The sequence below is a fragment of the Protopterus annectens genome, chromosome 1.part0, assembly GCF_019279795.1.
Source record: "Protopterus annectens isolate FY-2018-M chromosome 1.part0, PAN1.0, whole genome shotgun sequence".
NCBI classification, from domain to species: domain Eukaryota; kingdom Metazoa; phylum Chordata; order Ceratodontiformes; family Protopteridae; genus Protopterus; species Protopterus annectens.
In genome coordinates, this window is record NC_056725.1 from 1,060,323,910 (window position 1) to 1,060,341,849 (window position 17,940).

The window sequence follows — 17,940 nt, forward strand, 5'->3', positions numbered from 1 at the left end:
GATATCACCTGTATGTCATGGGTAGACAGAGGCACAGCACACTAACCTTTAAATATGTCATGGCAAACACCAGTAAATATGTGTGTTGAAGGACAAACACACTCTGACTAGCATTACAAATGGCCTAGGGTACATAGCCATTGTTTGTCACTGTCCACACAAGTTGTGGAATACATTAACAATGTCGGACAATCTTGTTCTATGTTGTCCATATCTGAACAAAAAGCAACAAGGTCATATCTGCACAACTGGCCCTCAACCAGTCTGGTGTGCTCACTATAAATAATACAAGCAGTGATAGGACTGAAACCGATGATACTGTCCACCTCAGTGAAAGTACTGAACCAGTACACTATACAACAATACACTGTTTGGTCAGTATGAAAGGATGTTGACAACTGTATGCAAACTATCCCATGGCAACCCTGCAGGCACAGCATAATGCCTGTTAGGTTCAGACACAAAGCAGTTGGGCAGTAAGAACACAACCTGACGTCCAACACTTAACTGTACATGTGAAATATAGATGAAGTCCACACACAAACAAATGTGGTGGACCACAGATCTCAACATATGGAAAGTTCACACTGGGCATGCTCGCACACTTAGATTAATGAGACATGTCAGTCAAGCAGCCATATAAACTGTGAACTGGGCATGCTCACACACTTAGGCCATGTCACAGTTCAGCAGTTGCACACACACACATCTGGCAATTGTATGTGTTAGTACAGGAACCTCCCACAATACAGAAATCTGCCCAGTGCACACAGTGAAATTACAACAGAGACATAAGTAAAGTAGTGGATCCCACTCGTATGCAGACATCTGCCACAGTACACAAGTTGTTCATAGAGAGAGGGAAAGCTATGGCAATAAAGACCCACAAACAGTTTGAGCAACAGATACTTGCATCTGACAGGTAAACATATGGCCGTAGAGTTCAATACTAGGCTGTTGTCCCTAGGGAATACAGAAGGCTATCCACAGTGTAATTGGCGTCTGCCTCCGCAGTACAGTAGGCCTCTGTGCATCTGCAAAGTTAATGCATATATATGCTCTCCCCCTTACTGATGGATAGTAACAGATATACATACCTCAACATAAGTAATGATGTCAGCACACTATACATATGTCAGGAGCACAAATGATACCCAGTAATTTGAATAACGCGCTCAGCTACTGCGTCTCCCACAAGTGTCATAACATAGGTAGGGGTTTGAATCCTGCAAGTGCTCAGTGTGTGTGTGTATGTGTGAATGTGGGGGGGGGGAGTAGGGTGTGTGCAATTCTATGTGTAAGAGAAATGTCCCTTTTGGCAGCTAGTACAACACACCACATGCTGCATATTCCACTGTCTAAACACTGATGATGTCAGCACCCTATAAGTACAGCAGGAGAAAGCAAGCTTCCCAGTAATGCAAATAGTGCGCTCTGCCACTGCTCTCTCACAAATGTCATAACACAGTTAGGTAGGGGTTTGTATCCTACAAACGCCATGTGTGTTTTTGACGCACAGTTTGTCCATGTGTGTGGGGTGTTGTTCCCAATATTTCACAACATAGATTATATCAGTAATGTCAATGCACACATGATGTATGTGTGCCCCACATACACATATGTACCTGTGACCTTCAATAGTTCCCATGTCTGAAGCCTGCCTCATGTGAATACATGGAATTTGCATTGGATAACTTTATGACTATGGTGTTCTGTGCAGGGGCTGCATGTGGTATGTGAATATACAGTGCGAGTTGTATATGGTATCATCCTACCAGCGAGGGATACACGTCTGGTCTGGAGCATATAGTCCACATGTTGTTGATGAACAGGTGCAGCATCTTTTCACCTCTTGTGGGAGTGGTAACACGTTGTTCCATAGCAATTCAGTGAATAAATGCTAGGAACCTTTCAGCTAGGGTCTTGGAGCTAGAGTAATGCTCACACTCTATGTTTGGGTAGTTGCAGTCCACCCATATAATGGTGTTTGTAGAGCCCGTCATTCCCAGTGTTGTCAGGAAGGCCAAGTGGGTTTCCTAGGTATGGGAGGGCGGTGTGTGCCAGGCTATGAACCTGAAGGCAGTGTAACCCACTGTTAGTTGCACATGGATAGGCTCTGATGCTCCTGGAGGTGTGTGCATCTGTGGTGCCTTTGGATACTTACCCCCTGTTCTGTATTTGTGCATGTTTAGGGGACGACAAGCATGGTATGAGGTATGACCTGGCAGTCATGGGGTGCACCTGGGAGCCTTGTACCAGGATTCTGTTACTGCACAGATATTGCTGTTCTCCATGCTAAGGACAGTTTCCAGTGCATGCATCTTGAGGTTTACACTGCTGGCATTGAGTAGCATTACTATTAGTGTCCTATCCCGTGTGATACCTGTGTAGGTGGCTATGTAATTTGAGCCTTGCATAAAAAGGCACTATGTGTGTAGCAAGAGCCTTTGCCAATATACAACGGCTCATGGGTGACAGGTGCAAGCTGTCCCTAGCAAAGCATCGTGGCTTGTCTAGCATGTAATCCCACACTGACGAGCATTGGATCCCCTTTGAATGTCACCGAAACATAAGCCAATTGTAGAAATTGATCATCCTGTCTACATATTGTGGCAGCATTCTTGGTGAGGGTAAGATGCTACTCAAGGTCAGGGTCATACCAGCCTGTGCCACATGCTCAGAGAGCCCCTCTATGTCCCCTATCATGTAGTCCAGGGAGGTACGTCACAGGTCATTCACACTGGCACAGACAATGACTGAGTCATATTTGTACATGCCTTGGAGTGACCTGTATGCTTGTGTTATGTGGCGGATCATAGTGCCCGACGGGCATCTCACCGTGACCTTCTCTTTGTTCAGCCTGGTGAGCGGGACCTCAGTGTACCTGACGATAGAGGTACCTATTACAACTGTAGCAGGTGTGTTGTTTAGCCATACGGGCTGTGACTGTTCGGCACGCAGGCTTTGTGAGCTATGTGTTGCACATGCTCTGTTCTGGCATAACGTTTGCTTGTGTCTCTGCTTCGCAGGTGTCTGCTGCTCAGGCAGGATGCTATTCTGAGACTCCAAGAATGTTCCTGTGTGTTTGTGTTTGGATTGCTGTCGTGGTAGGTCTATGTGTGACTGGTATTGTATTCACTGTAGTATCCCACTCCACCTGACAAGTCATGCCAGTACTGAGTTAAGAGAGCTTAGCCCCCAGTTTGGCTATGTGGTTGCATCTCTCACATGTGTTGTAAGTTTATGGGAAGGGGAGAGGGTTGTCTGTGTACATGAGGCAGCTGTAACATTGCCACATGACTCACAGATTCACCAACTGGACCAGAGAGGAGATTGACAAGTGACCTTTGCACATGCTACCATAGTATTGTGAATTCTATAATAATTAACAACACACAGGGCCAATGGGGAACAACGTACTCAAGGTGAGTATGTGAGGGTGTAGTGCTTCTGATTTGTTAGTGCTGGCATATATAAATGCTTTTGTGAACAAATTCCAGGTAAGTCGTATGCAATGTGTTACAGGCAACTTGCATGCAAACAGGACTAACAGTGACGTTCTGTCAAGTGAGACATGGACATCAGTACAGTAAGCAATACAGATGTCACTAGGGATCCATAGAGGCGCTGTAAATCTGCATTGCAGGTGTAATCAGTGTTTCAGGGAAATAACAAGCAAACATGCATACAGACAAAGCTACAGTCAGCAGGCCTGGATCTAGTCTATGCTACAACAAACAAGGTGTACGACTTCCAGTAGGTAACAGTGCAAATATGCAGGCACTATAAGCCTGTACCCAGAAATTTACAGGTCAGACGGGCAGGGTCCAGCCTGACCTCCAGCAAGTGTACAGACCATGTACCTTCGTAATGCAGAATAACTGGCCTGAAACCAAAGTGCTCATACCTGAACTAATACACATTTTGAATAACAGATACTGAGCCCTCACTCAGCAGTTCCAAACGTAGTAGGATGTATGCTACCTGTCCTGGCACCACAGTATCCTTGACATGTATGGAGACTCGCCCTCCTGTCATAGTTAGTTCTGTGTTTTGGGGCTGTCAAGCATGGTATGAGGTGTGACCTTGTAGTGCTAGGGTGCTCTTGTGAGTCTTGAACCTGTTGTGTATTACTGCACAGATGTAAACATCCTCAAACATCCTCATTGCAGAGTCGAGTGTGGACAGCATGCAACTTGCAGTTTACATGTCCATCATTGAGTATCAATACTTACATTTTCTTATCCTCTGTGCTACCTATGTAGGTGGCCTCCTGTTGACAGCCTCACCACCAGTATGCAAAGATGTGCAGATATTACACTATGGTAATTACTATAGGTGTACAAAACAATACAATGACAATCATACTGTTACTGCATCAGGCATGCTGGGTTATACCCACAATGATGTCATTACACTGTACTGTTGACAACATGATACTATTACTACACTTCTATGTAGTCACCCTGTGCATCAGCACCATGTTAACCTGTTCCTGCACCGATGTTGCAGATTGCAGGAGGTGGCACAGTTTCATCATATGCACAGGGTGTGTACTTGGTATGCCTGAGTCTGCCACTGATACAGCCAATTGACATGTATGTGTGTGTTGGTGAGGGACAGCAGTACAAGATGGGGCAATGTTGATGCAGTGTGTGCGTGTATGCGGTAGCCCTAGGTGTTATTAATTTGCATGTGTGTATGCATGCACACAGTTCCACCTCATGGCTGCCATATACAGGTTTTTGTGGACAGCCACAGACTGTACCTGCCAGGTCATACAGATCAATGTCTCTGGCGACGGACACAGTACCTTTGCCTGGCAGGGGTGCTACGGACCGTATCGGGTACTAAGCCAGACTGGGTACTGTCATCAGAAGCAGGTGGTTGGTGACTGGAGACAGGTCCCGGTTGGGACTGTCCAGAGCCACGTGCACGTGGTTTCCTGGGGCGGTCTGATGACAGCACAGACCCAGCATTGCTGGGGCTGCTGCTGGCACTATGGGAGCGGCCACAGGCCTGTTGTCGTCCGCGACAGCTGCCAGCTGCTGATGTTGCTGGCATACACCCACGTCGACGCCTCAACCATCCACCATTGCCCTGGCTCATGGACATGTAGTTGTGGAACAGATCTAATGTGTCCCCCCCCCCAACGTCTGTCAATGACCTCGGTGAAATTACGGATGGCAGCCGCAACATCACGCATACTGTCATTCATAGCTGTGCGACATGCTCTCAGCTCCATCAGACCCCTGTCTGGTGTACCGTTCCATACGTGACTGTGCCTGCATTACAGCCCAAAACATAGCTGAGGTTGAAAGACCTGTCTGGGCATGTCTGACAGGGGCAGTACACCAACGGATGCTCCCACGAGAACCCCTGAACATCTGCCGGTGTGGTACCATGTCAGGACCCTGGCCATGGCTGCTGTGTGGGGATGCATGTGCCACCGATACCACATTACCCTGGTCAATGCCCACTGTATCCTGTCCATCACCTAGGAACATTGGTGACAAAGGATGTATTGGCAGGATGACTGTTCGCATTGATGGGGTCGACAGCTGTGTACTGTCAATTGGCTGACCAACGACGGACCCTGGCACACCTCCCTGTGCCATTACACAGGTATCATCATTATCACTATCCACGGCAGCTGATTCAGGTTCCCTGCTGCACAACACCAGAGCAGCACCAGAACCTGTGGGAGTAAGACGGGAAACAGTTTACAATGTGTACACAGTGTCAACACTGATACACACATGCACACAGGTGCACATGCGCACAGGTACACATGCACACTCCTCAGTATGAGATATCAACACACAGACACAAACACACCTGCAATCAAACACATAGCACTACTGCTTCACCCTATTATTTCTATTAGTATCAAGAGTATTGAAGGTATTGTTATTACACACTCACCAGCATGGATAGGCTGCCTTGCTGTTACACCAGAGGGACCTGCAGAAATGAGACATTTATTGTCAGTGGGCACAACTGTGCCATTGATACTGTGTGAGTATGATACAGTTCAGTAGTACAACAGTTGGCTTCCACAGGTCTACTGCTGATATTGAGAGTATCACTCTTGCACAGTAATTACCAAGATAGCAGCTACAAACCGAGGACACACCTCACACATGCATAAACTACCAGTGTACAGAACAGTCAACTATACATATGGCATGTTACCTGCATGCTCAGAGTCCTGCTGCTGGGTGGCTCCAGCTTCCATCATTATGCATGTATGCTGCTGTTGCTGTTGGGCTGGAGCCACAACACTTAGGAGTAGTCCCTCCATTCTGGTGAGGGGGGGTGTATAGCCGCCCCACCACCTGTGGCAAGCTGTTGCCTGTGGATATCTGACGCACGCTGACGAACATTTCTAATTAAATCACTGCAGTGATGGCGTACCTGCTCATATGTCCGGTTATGCGTGCGTATGTCATTTACCAGACGGACCAGGTCTTGCCACAGTGTAGCCCTCTCCTGCTGGTTCTGGCTGGTGCAGGAAAAGAGTATTGCGAAATCCCGCACCAGGCTCTGGTGTATCTCCTCATCCTCCACAGCGGAGTAGGTAGGGTTTTGCTGGTGAACCATAGCCCTGAAAAGAAAAATATGTCAGCAATATATGTCAGCAAAATATGGCACACACAATACACATATTACTCGACTGTAGTGATATAACTTAACTCACATATATATCATCTGTCTGTCTATTGGGGGATACACATGTAAATGACCAGATATCAGTGCTCAACTGACAACTGTGCAATAGTACCTAGCACACTCCATACGACAGACTAGTATACTCCAGCAGTCCACACTGGTATTCACTCCATGCCTTTGTCACCAGGCACCTGTTGCATTACATCTGCACACATGTGCCTCACTCACTGGTTCAGGTCCAATGCACAACCTCACACTGGGGGGTTGTATCATGGTACTGTATGAGGAACATTATCAACCCATGCACTGCATGCAATGCACGTTACATATTTCACTGGTAATGCACACCATAACCCTACCTACACCGCAGTCACATAACAGGGTAACACAGCACAACATATGGCAATGTAGTATGTTTGGATTGCAATACCTCACACATCTGTCTCTGCCCTCACACCAAGGACACACACTACCATGACAGACACAGTCATGGTGAGCAATTACACCATTACATAACATGCACCCAGTCACTGGCACACTCATTCCACCTCACATAGTTGGTTTGCAATGGGTTCGTGGGTGTGCATTGTGTCTTAGGTAGGTAGTATGCTATTGGCCCTGGGCCTACAGCAGCATACTGTTATGCTACCCTGCCCCTTGCGACACGTGATGTGATCGTACCTGCTCCTGTCACAGTTACACAGGGTGACTCATATGGCATATTACCTATCTGCATAACATTCAGCAGGGGTATGTCTGACATGTACTCATGGGGAGCCTTGCTTCTTACTGCTGTGTGGTTTTCTCCAGGGTATGTGTTATCTGTGGGTAGGAACCTGTACCTCCACCATGTGCTCTTTACTGCGGTGACAAGGATGACAGACATAGGTCAATTGGGTTGTGGTTGTTGGACAACTGTCATGGGTGTGACTTAACTATGTAGATCCAGCAGTGGTAGCCTCTATGTAGGTAGTATGGGTGCGCTCTGTGGTCTTGTCAGTCACTCTGCATAGGTAATGTGTTTGAGTGCATTGTCACAGTTTCTTACGTACGACTGTGTCCTTCTCCATATCTGTAGCTGTCATGGGAGGTACATACCGTGTAGGACATTGTGGGGTGTAGAGGGGTACAGTGACCTACATGTCCATAGCTGACGCACCATGTCTGCTGACACATACCATGTACAGGTATTACAGGACTAGTGTGCCACTGTGAATATCAATGGGGAGCCTGTTGTACACTTGTTGCCCCTGTTCCCCCCTGACACATGCAGTGGTGGGCAGGCAAGCACATATGTGGTGGTTACTGGTGTAAGTGTTTTGGAATGGGGTATGGTACTCCAGTATCCACACTGGTATTCACTCCATGCCTTTGTCACCAGGCACCTGTTGCATTACATCTGCACACATGTGCCTCACTCAGTATATACATATTTATGTGTGTGTGTGTGTGTGTGTGTGTATATATATATATATAATGTGTATATATATATTTAATATATAGATATAGATATGGAGAGAGAGGGGGGAGAGAGAGAGAGTCATATACAGACATATGTGTAGACTGTCAGATCTGTCTGTATATGCATCTACATATATCTATATATGTATGTGTGTATTACATATGTATATATGTCTGTGTATTTCTACATCCCTCTCTATGTATGTATACATATATGCATATTATATATATATATATATATATATATCTCGATATACATACGTATACATATGATAGATATACAAACCTTTTTATTTACACATATGTATACACACACTAACGTACCGATGAACATCCATTACTGTACAACCTACATTGTATATTGCACTACAACCTACATTGATATGTGCACATAGTTACCTTCACACACATATGTATGTACAGCCTTCAGTGACAGTTGCAGTATGTCCCCTGCCCTATGCACATCTTCATATACATAGATACAGACCAATAACACATATGGAGGGTTCACAGTATGTAGACTATTATATTTTTACTTTACATTACCTGTATTTGTTACAGCTGTTTGTGTTGACTTTCTGATAGTTGGCCTGCTGCTGCTTCTCTTGCCAGCTTTCAGTATGCCTTGGCAGTGTCAGGTTGTGATGACAACTTGTTTGTTTTGTTATATATTTTCTTTCTTTTCTTTTCTCTCTCTCTCTCTCTACCTCCAGTGGGTGCAATGAAAGTATTGCATGTGAGGACTGGGAGTACAGGATGCTTTTGTAGGTATCTGCACATGTCCATGTGATGGCCTCTGCACCAATTGTTAGCCAGCATTTACTAATTGCATGCAGCCTGTTGTGTAGTGATTGCAGTTCTCACTGTGATTTCAGGACAGTGCTATAAAACGGTTTGTTAGGTAGGCGTAGCCCTTTCAGATTATTAGGGTGGGGACCATGCTGGTATGCTGTGGACACTGTTCTGTGAGTCTCATATTTCAGGCTGTGTTGTACACTCTGCAATGCATGTACTGTAACCTGAGTATTCCTTCCTCCAATTTCCTCTTGTCAGTGTGTATGTAAACTGACACCTAAGACTAGTAATACTGTGTATATGGGTGTGTGTGCTTTCCTGTGGGACTTGTGGTGTAACTGGTATATAGCAGTGGCTCTTGCAATTTGTTGCTATGGCTTCAATATTTGCCCTTTACATTCACTCCTTGTATGCCTGCTAGGTGTCTTTACTGTAATGTGTTGCTATGGCTTTCCTATTTTCCATTTTACATTCACAGCTTGTAATGCTTGCTATATCTGTTTGAGCAGCAATTCCCTATGTGTTTGTTGTGGTAGGGTGGTACTGCATGCAGTGTGGTCTGACCATGGTGTGGGCCTTGACACTTAGAAGGGTATTTGATGATGATGCTGAGCAGACCTCAGATACTCTTAGGTGCATCTTTTATCAGCCTCATGGAATGGTACATATCAGTGGGATACACCCATGACGTTTTCTGATATTCTGCAGTTGTGACTGTGGGTTATTTTGAGCATATGTATTACTACACCATTTGTGACGTGCAAGTGGTGCATACTTTCAGTAATTCATAGTTACCATAGCATGTGTTGTAACACCTTTCTGCCTACTGTTAGTACATTTCACAGGGAGTCAGTGGGGCACAGTTGACATTTGTTTTCAAGTCAGGGACATCCCTGTAACTCGGTCACAGTTGCTATGTCTGGGCTGTTAACTATTAAACTATGGCAGTGTTTATCCTGTTCTGTGTATGTGTGTGGCTTTCAAGGTGCTACTGTGACATTATTACCTACTAGCTACCAACTAGCATGGCTGTTTCTCTTCACACAGTAATATTTTACAAATCCACTAGATTTGACAGTAAATATACATGACATGCTTTGTGTACTAGACTTCCTATATTCCCTTTACATTCATTTCTACTATTTCATGATATAATTCTTTCAGCACAATGTTCTTGTATAGCAGTCATGGCTTAGTGGTAAGTCATGCAGACTACTGTTTCCAAGGTCCTGGGTTCTGGACTGACAGTGGGATTTTATTTTGCTTCTGAGCAGACTACAGGCCTTGTCATTCAGAGTGACTAAGGCACTTTTAAGCAGTTGTAAGCAGGTTAGTGCTGGTTTGCACGGAGCTCACGCAAGTGCACTGTCGCTTAGCTAAGCGCACACAAGCGCACACCCGCTTACAACTGCTTAAAAGTGCTTACTGTCGCACACACCCGCGCTAATTTCTTTGAAAGAAAAGAAAATGGGGAGATAGGCAAGTGGTGAAAAAGGGGGCACAAAGAGGGTAGGACAGTAGGAAAACAAGCTCGGGATTTGCAGGAAGGATGTAGGACAGGCCCATAGCTACCTATTTCTTTATGAGCAACAGCTGTGCATATGTGTGTAATTTGGTGTGATATTTGAAACCTTCCACCCCTGAGAGAGGGGTGAGGACAACCATATTTGTTGTACAGCCAATTGTAATTGCCAGTTTACATGTCCAGCAGACATGTCTGCTAAATGGCCAGCTATGTATGGGGCGTAATTTTTTTGCGAGAACAGAGTGCCCTTTTATTTATTTATTTATTTATTTTTTTCAGGTACAGGAAGTAGGTATAGTTGGGGAGGTAGGTAGGGGAGGTTAACCGACAAGACAAACAAGACTCATACAGGGGTGGTGTATGACACGTGGGGGGGAACACAATTGACGGGGATGGATGTTTGGATATCTCGAGCCCATGAGCCCACAGATGGCAACAGTGGAACTAAGATCCCCACCCATGGACAGTTGCCACTGTGCCTTCACTGCCCAGGACGGGGCTGTGCTGGGGGCTGTGTAGGACAGACAGCAGGCACACCTGTGAGTTGTGCCACCCGTGCCTCAAGCTGGCGTAGGGGCTCAAGCACAGAATGCCTGATCTCCCTATGCACCACAGTCCGGACACTACGGAGGGTGAGTGGATGGTCTCCTCCGGCCACGCTTGCAGAGGGGGGATGAGCCCCATCCCCTGCAGCACTTCCTCCCGAAGGTGGCACAGGGCCACCTGAGGAGGGTCTGGCCTGGGCACTAGTGCCAGGTGCACTCGCCAGCTGAGGTGGGAGAGGTGGGTCCGCTGGAACCCACCTTCCCTGTCGTCCTATGTTTCGCATTATTTTATGACAATTTGGGTTAGTAACAAACAATACCATTCACGATTTGTTGCTACAGCATGCATTAGTATTCCAATTAACCAAACACCCATAAATTCAAGACATTGAACAGCAAGCATAACACGTGCATAATTTGAACAACAGTACACAATCCAACAGCATGCAGGGTTGTTTGATGGCAACAGGCCATCAGGTTTGGATGTATGAACAGGGCACATGCATCAACGTACATGCAAATATGTATGAACATACAGGACAAATGTCCAGGGGAATTAATTGTGAATACACATACCCATTTCATGTGGAATGGATTATTTGTTGTTATAGGGTAGGTTGAAGAAATATTTCATTAACAACTTCAAATACCTATATATATGCTGTACATTTCTACTAGCTGCAGATATATACACCCTACAGGTCTGACTCCAGTTTCCTATGTGTAAACTTAGGCATGTTGGTGATGTTAATGTTACTGCTACATTAATATACCTTGCATTTTTATTCATACACATTGATATCTGGCTCTTTTCAGCTACAGCATCCTGCTACATTTGATTTATATGGCTCTAGACAACTGTGGATGTTTGGTATTTCATACAACCATACTATCTGCATATTGCAAAGGTACAGCAACATATCCAAATTGTGGGACAGACATTCCAGCTTCAGTACTTTATTGCACACATTTCCCTCTTTGGTTGTGCCTGTCACATTCATTTCATTCTGTACTGACTGCAGTATACTTTATTCAGGAGTTATTACAACTTTATTGGTGGATTCATACCTCTTTCTCACACTCTCACTTGTTTTATTTTTACAATTCAGGATGGTACTTAATTCTAGGCTTTATTGACGTGTTTTACTTGGTTACAACAATACTTTCCAACAGTCTCACTTGTGTCATGTTTCAGATTTTAAAAGGGGATATATTTCACACGTGTTGTACTCGGCTTGTGTAGCTGTAATTTACAGCCTGCTGCAGGTTATGTACTATTACATTACAGGTGGAACATCTTTATTTCTGACTGGTTTCATTTTTATTTTTGGATTACAGGCTGCATCACACTTATGTAATCACACAGTACTAGCAGAATCTCTCTTACACTGTTACTTGAACTTTTTATTAATAAGTGACTACACCGCACTCTTTTGCAAGCTGTCATACTTTTAACAGTTACAGGGAGAGAATTACTAACCTGCCTGGTGGCGCAACTGCACAAGCCTATCAGCATAGGCTCGACGATTCATGGAACAGACACCTGCAGCTGTAATATAAATGAAGTAATATTGGAATACACATCTCCATAATATCAGCTAGGTTAATTTCTTACATAAATAATTGCATGTAACTTACTCAGTAGTGGGGCTTTGGGCATTTGCCGGGCCTCCTGGATCCAACGGTTCAGTTGGTCCTGCTTCCATCTCTTCAGGTCCGCATGGTGGTGACGGACCTGTTCACCAGTCCTTGGTATTCCTGTGGCACTGGTGAGATCATGTGCCAACCGGTCCCACGCCTCAGCCTTGTATGCTCCCCACAGGACCTGGCCCTGCATGAGTTGGGCCTCATGATCATGGACGAGGAGCCAAACCATATATTTGGACTCAATGCCCCACCTCTGTGCTCGGAAGCAACTACCCTCTCCTACACCTGCCATCCTGACTGCAAATTGATTCCACAATCAGTTATGCTGTGTATTCCCGCCTATGGGGCGCTTATATGCCATTTTTCCCACACTTATCTGTGATTGGCCATTTTGGAAATGTATCAGCTTCACAAAACTTGCTTTGTCATGCTTCTCTTTCTATTCATTCCTATATATATGCTAATACTGCATTTCTAAGGGCAACTGTCATGGCTTAGTAGTTCAGTACTTTGACTATGATGCATGGTATCCTGAGTTCGAGCCTGGCCATTGCTTTTTTTATTTTATGACTGTCTACAGCTAGGAGGTGTGTCTGTGTAAAGGCAGTTTTGATACAGCTTGCTCAACGTTGCCCTCCGGTTATCTTGTTGGCGCGGTGCGCAGCTCCACGCAAACGGGTTACGCTGGTTTACGCTTCATTTGGCTGTCAGCATGCATATTACGCTCAGCTCAGTTACGGGCACACAGTTTTAGCATGTTATAACACTGCTCAACCCTGGGCACTCATTTTACACCTGTTAAACCACTGCTCACCTACGGGCAGATATACTCAGCTTGTTAGAGCGTAGCTCAGCTATAGGCACTTCTGACTTTTTTTTTTTTATTATCTCACATTTCTTCAAAATACATGGCCCATTTCATTACATTTTACATAAAATATAATTTTATATATGTACATATATGTCAGGGAATTGTTTCGTGCTTATTTCACTAGAAATGAAAATTGATGTTGTGGGGGCTCGAACCATGACTGCCTCCTCTTCAGCCGACATTTCTACCACTCCGCTATTGTTTCTTGGCTTACTTTGCTTATTTAGATCTTATATGCGTTTCCACTGACTAACTGTGGCTAAGCGACGGGCACGCCCGCGCAAATGAGCGCAATTACAGGCAAACATCTTTAAAACTTATAAAAAAAAATATAACGTTCATTTTTACATTTTATGTTTATAGTCTGTGGGGGCATGTGTTGTGTTGTGTTTGTTGACATTTACGTGGACTCTCTCGTGGGGGTTTACTTTCGGGACTGTTCCTCTTCTGGGGGCGTGTTCATTTGCAGGACTTGCCCTGCGGACACGCCCCCTACTTTCTTGCACGGACCGTGTTCGCCTTGGGTGTGAGTCAGCATGCCCTCATGAATATGCATGGCATGCTGACGTCACACCATTTAACTGCAGCCTCCGTGTAAGACTTGTAACTCTTACACGGAGGCTTCGTTAATCCTGCGCTATGTGAGTGAATGACATAAATGCAGTTGTGATGTGATGTGGCCTGAAGCCATGTTGAGTGTTTATGAGAAGGTTGTTGGTGTTGAGTCCATGAGGTGTGTGTGTATGCACCTCTCCAACATTTTGGACAGAGTTGAGAGTATAACTATGGGTTGGTAGTTGGTTAACTCTTTTGAGTTACCACATTTGTGGAGAGGTATAATGTGTGAAATTTTCCAGATTTCAGGAACCAAATTTTCAGATATTGAACGTTTGCTAAGAATGGACACAGGGTAGGCAATGGCATAGGCTGCTATTTTCAGGAATTCTGCTGGTAGTTTATCTGCTGCTAGGGTAGTAGGTTTTAGTTTCTTAAGGAGCTTTTTAACAATGTCAGTAGAGACGGGTTTGAATGTTAGGCCTTCTGTATTGTCACGGTTCTTGGGTATTTGGTTCAGGGATGGACAGGATTGAGCATTAGCAAGAGCAAGCATGGATTTGGGGAAGAATGTGTTAAAAGTTGTGTCAGTGTTGAGGGAGGTGTTAGTTGAGGTAGGGGTGGGAGTACCTGATTTTCCAGGGAGGAGAATATTGCCAATAGCTGTCGAGAATATTTTCGGGTTATTTTTGTATTTGGTTTGTATATTATAGTATTAGTTAATTTTATCTAGTTTTACACATTTTTTGCTTTATTACAAATTTCTACATAAGCCTGTGTGTCTGTATGAGAACTGGTATTATGCCAGTTGGGTCCATCCCTTGTCTTTGGATTTTAGAAAAGATTGTTTCTTTGCTCATCTAGGGAGCATAGTTGGATTTTACTCTGATAGCTCTGTGTGGGGCTTGGGAGTTCATGATATCTAGGAAGGTAGAGTTGAAGTATTGTCCAGCTTCATTAAGATTAAAGATTTTAAGGAGAGACCAGTTACAAGTCTGTAGCGCATTAATAAAGTTGGTTGAGTTGAATTTCTTCTTGTTTGTTATTGTCTGCTAATTGATGTGCTTTTCTTGATATGCACAATGTTGTATTGCAAAAGTTGGTAGGTGGTCGCTTAAGCTGTCAGGAAGGCAATCAGATGCACTGATAAGTTCAGGCCTGTTTGTCAGAAACCAGTCAAGTATTGACTGTCTTTTGTGGATTTACCAATTCTAGTGGGAGATTGGATGACTTGGGAAAAACCATGGAGGTTGGTGAAGTTGGTGGGAGAGTAAGAGTTGCAAGTTAACCAATCGATATTGAAGTCCCCCAAGATGATGGTTTCTTGATGGAGGCTGAGTCTCCAGAGTGGGAATGTTATTCCCAGGGGGTAAATAGCAGCCAGTTATAATGACACTTTTCTTGGGGTAGGTATTAGTTTAGCGGTTATAATTTCTGTATTGGATAAATTTGGTATCTCGCTAAGTTTTCTATGTTTATTTCATTATGAAATACTAAAACTACACCACCTCCTTTTTTGGAGGTACGATCATTCCATAAGATGTTATAACCCAGTGGTAGAATTTAGTTATTGGTAGTGGTGGGTTTAAGCCAGGTTTCAGTTAGTAATAGTAGATCAGGTCAGTTTAGGAAAAGATTGGCATGGAGGTCGTGGACTATTGCTGATGCTTCTAACATTCATGTTTAATATTAGAAGGTCATTGGGTTTTCTGAGTAGGTGGAATGAGTTAAGAGATGGATTATAGTTGTTTAAGAGGAGGGTATTATAAGGGCCTGGATTAGGATGGGTGTCGCCACTTAGAGTCTGGCTGAAATATGTACTTTAGTTCTTAAGAGGTTAATGATGTACTTGTCATATTTGGAGGATAGTTTGTTGATATGGTGAGAGGGTAGGGTGAGTTTAACAGTATATGGGTATATGTATATGATAGATGGGGGACAGGGAAATTGTAGATTTTGAGGTGTAAGTAGTAGAAGTAGCTTGGTGTGGTAGAGAATTGGGGGGTAAGCTGTGATACCTGGTAATGAGTAAGTATTGTGAGAGTTGTTATTAGCATTGATGTGTAAATATTCCTGTGGAGCATGATGTTATGGTATCGGTGTATGTGTGGATAGAGCTATGTGTGCTGTCAGCACTGTGAATTGAGGAGTGTTGCAGGTGTTGGATATAATGGCTAAGAGGTAGTTGTGTATACCTGCTTGGTTGTATTACTTATGTTGTGAAGGAGGAGTGACTAGTGAGCTAGCAAGAAGGGCTGGAGTGAGAGGCTGAAGTGATTTTGAGTGTAGTGAATGGTAATTGGATGGAGGTAGGTTGTGGGAGTGGTCTGTAGAGTATAAGTCTAGGAAGAGTGGGGGTGGGTGGGAATGGGGGTAGGTATCAGTCAGGAAAGGCTGATGTAATACAAGACTGTATAGGAAAATGCTTTAGTGTGGCAGGAACAGAAATGGGCAGAATAGGGTGGAAAGCAGTTTCACAAACAAATTCTCAATGAGGTGAGTTACGCTGTTGGTGCAATGGTTAAAGTATGTAAGCAAGCAGGCAGTAGATAGGAGTGGGAGAAATACATTCAATAGTAGACAGGGTTACCAGGGAAGGGGTGCAATTAGGGAAACGGAGTGCCCTATTGGGGGCGTGACTTTAGGTAGACAGGGAAGAGCAAAAGGTAGCTGGGGAAAGACAGAGAGGGAGGTCAAAGAGTTGTAAGTAGGGGGATACACAGGTAAGCTAGGGGATATCGGCCAGAGTGAGGGCTACAAGGCATTTAACCAGGCTTGGGGATGGTGGCGCTCAGGTCCGGTGGTGTGCTTGACTGTCATTTAAATTACAGTATACAGGAATGGAAAGTCAATGTAAATTATAGGGTATAAAATACGTAACGCGGATAAATTATGAAGGTGTCAATTGGACTGGATTGAGCTGGTTCTGTGGTTCAGTCAGGTGCAGGGCTGTTCCACATGCTTTTTAAGGCAGAGTTATGATCCTGTAAGAGGAGAAAGCAACAACTGATTAGATTAGGAGACTAAAGTGAGGAATACAAGAGAGTAAAGAGGCTATAGAGACAATAGTGGGGATATTCTGAGAGTAGTGGTGGAGAGAGGGTAGGGTAGGTACGAACTTGTACAAAGTGGTAAGTTAAATACTAGAAAATGAAACTATTTATGATGTGAGCAGTTAAAGGTTCCAATATGCAAAAACACAGTGGGTGGACACTAGTACATGCACAGTTAATATGTTACAGAAATCCTTTGCATTTATAAAACTGTCGTGGTGAAAGTAGAATGGACAAGGAAGACACAAAATAGCAGCTTAAGGTTCCAGTACGCAAAAATAACAATGAGCGAACACTAACACATGCACAGATAATGTGCTGCAGTAACCTTTCACACTTACAAATCTAAATTGGTGAAGTCAGAATGGTCGTGAAGCCACCAGTACAGTACATTTAGTGATTTGACTACAACTACCAGCTGTAGTATTCTGTAAGGTTCTAAACAGTGATGTGCTGTTGATTTCAAATCACTTATACTGCCCGGCATGTACTATCAGCAAGTTGCACTTTAGGATTGCAGTTACTATGCAGGTTGCAATATCTACATTAGGTCATACTCATTGTGTAATAGGCTACTGGTAATACACTCATTTAATCAGCCCTGTTGCAGCCTTCGCAGCTTAACAGTAGTTATGCTACAGTTGCACTAAGTCCTATACACTGTCGTTACATATGATATCCTCAGTTTTGTTTCAGTGACAGTCAACAGATGAAGCTATTATTATAGCAAATGGTCTTAGCTTGTAAAGCATAAGCTCCAGGTAGCCAAACTCTGTTAGCCTGCTAATGATAAGGCAGCAGTCCGATGGTATTGCT

The 17,940-nt window shown here is 44.2% G+C and overlaps 1 protein-coding gene across 2 annotated transcripts in view; it reads left to right on the plus strand.

Annotated features, from left to right (window-relative positions):
* LOC122796436 overlaps positions 1-17,940 on the plus strand; it is a 2,401,740-nt gene that overhangs the window by 1,632,071 nt on the left and 751,729 nt on the right. The gene's annotated exons all lie outside the window — the stretch shown is intronic.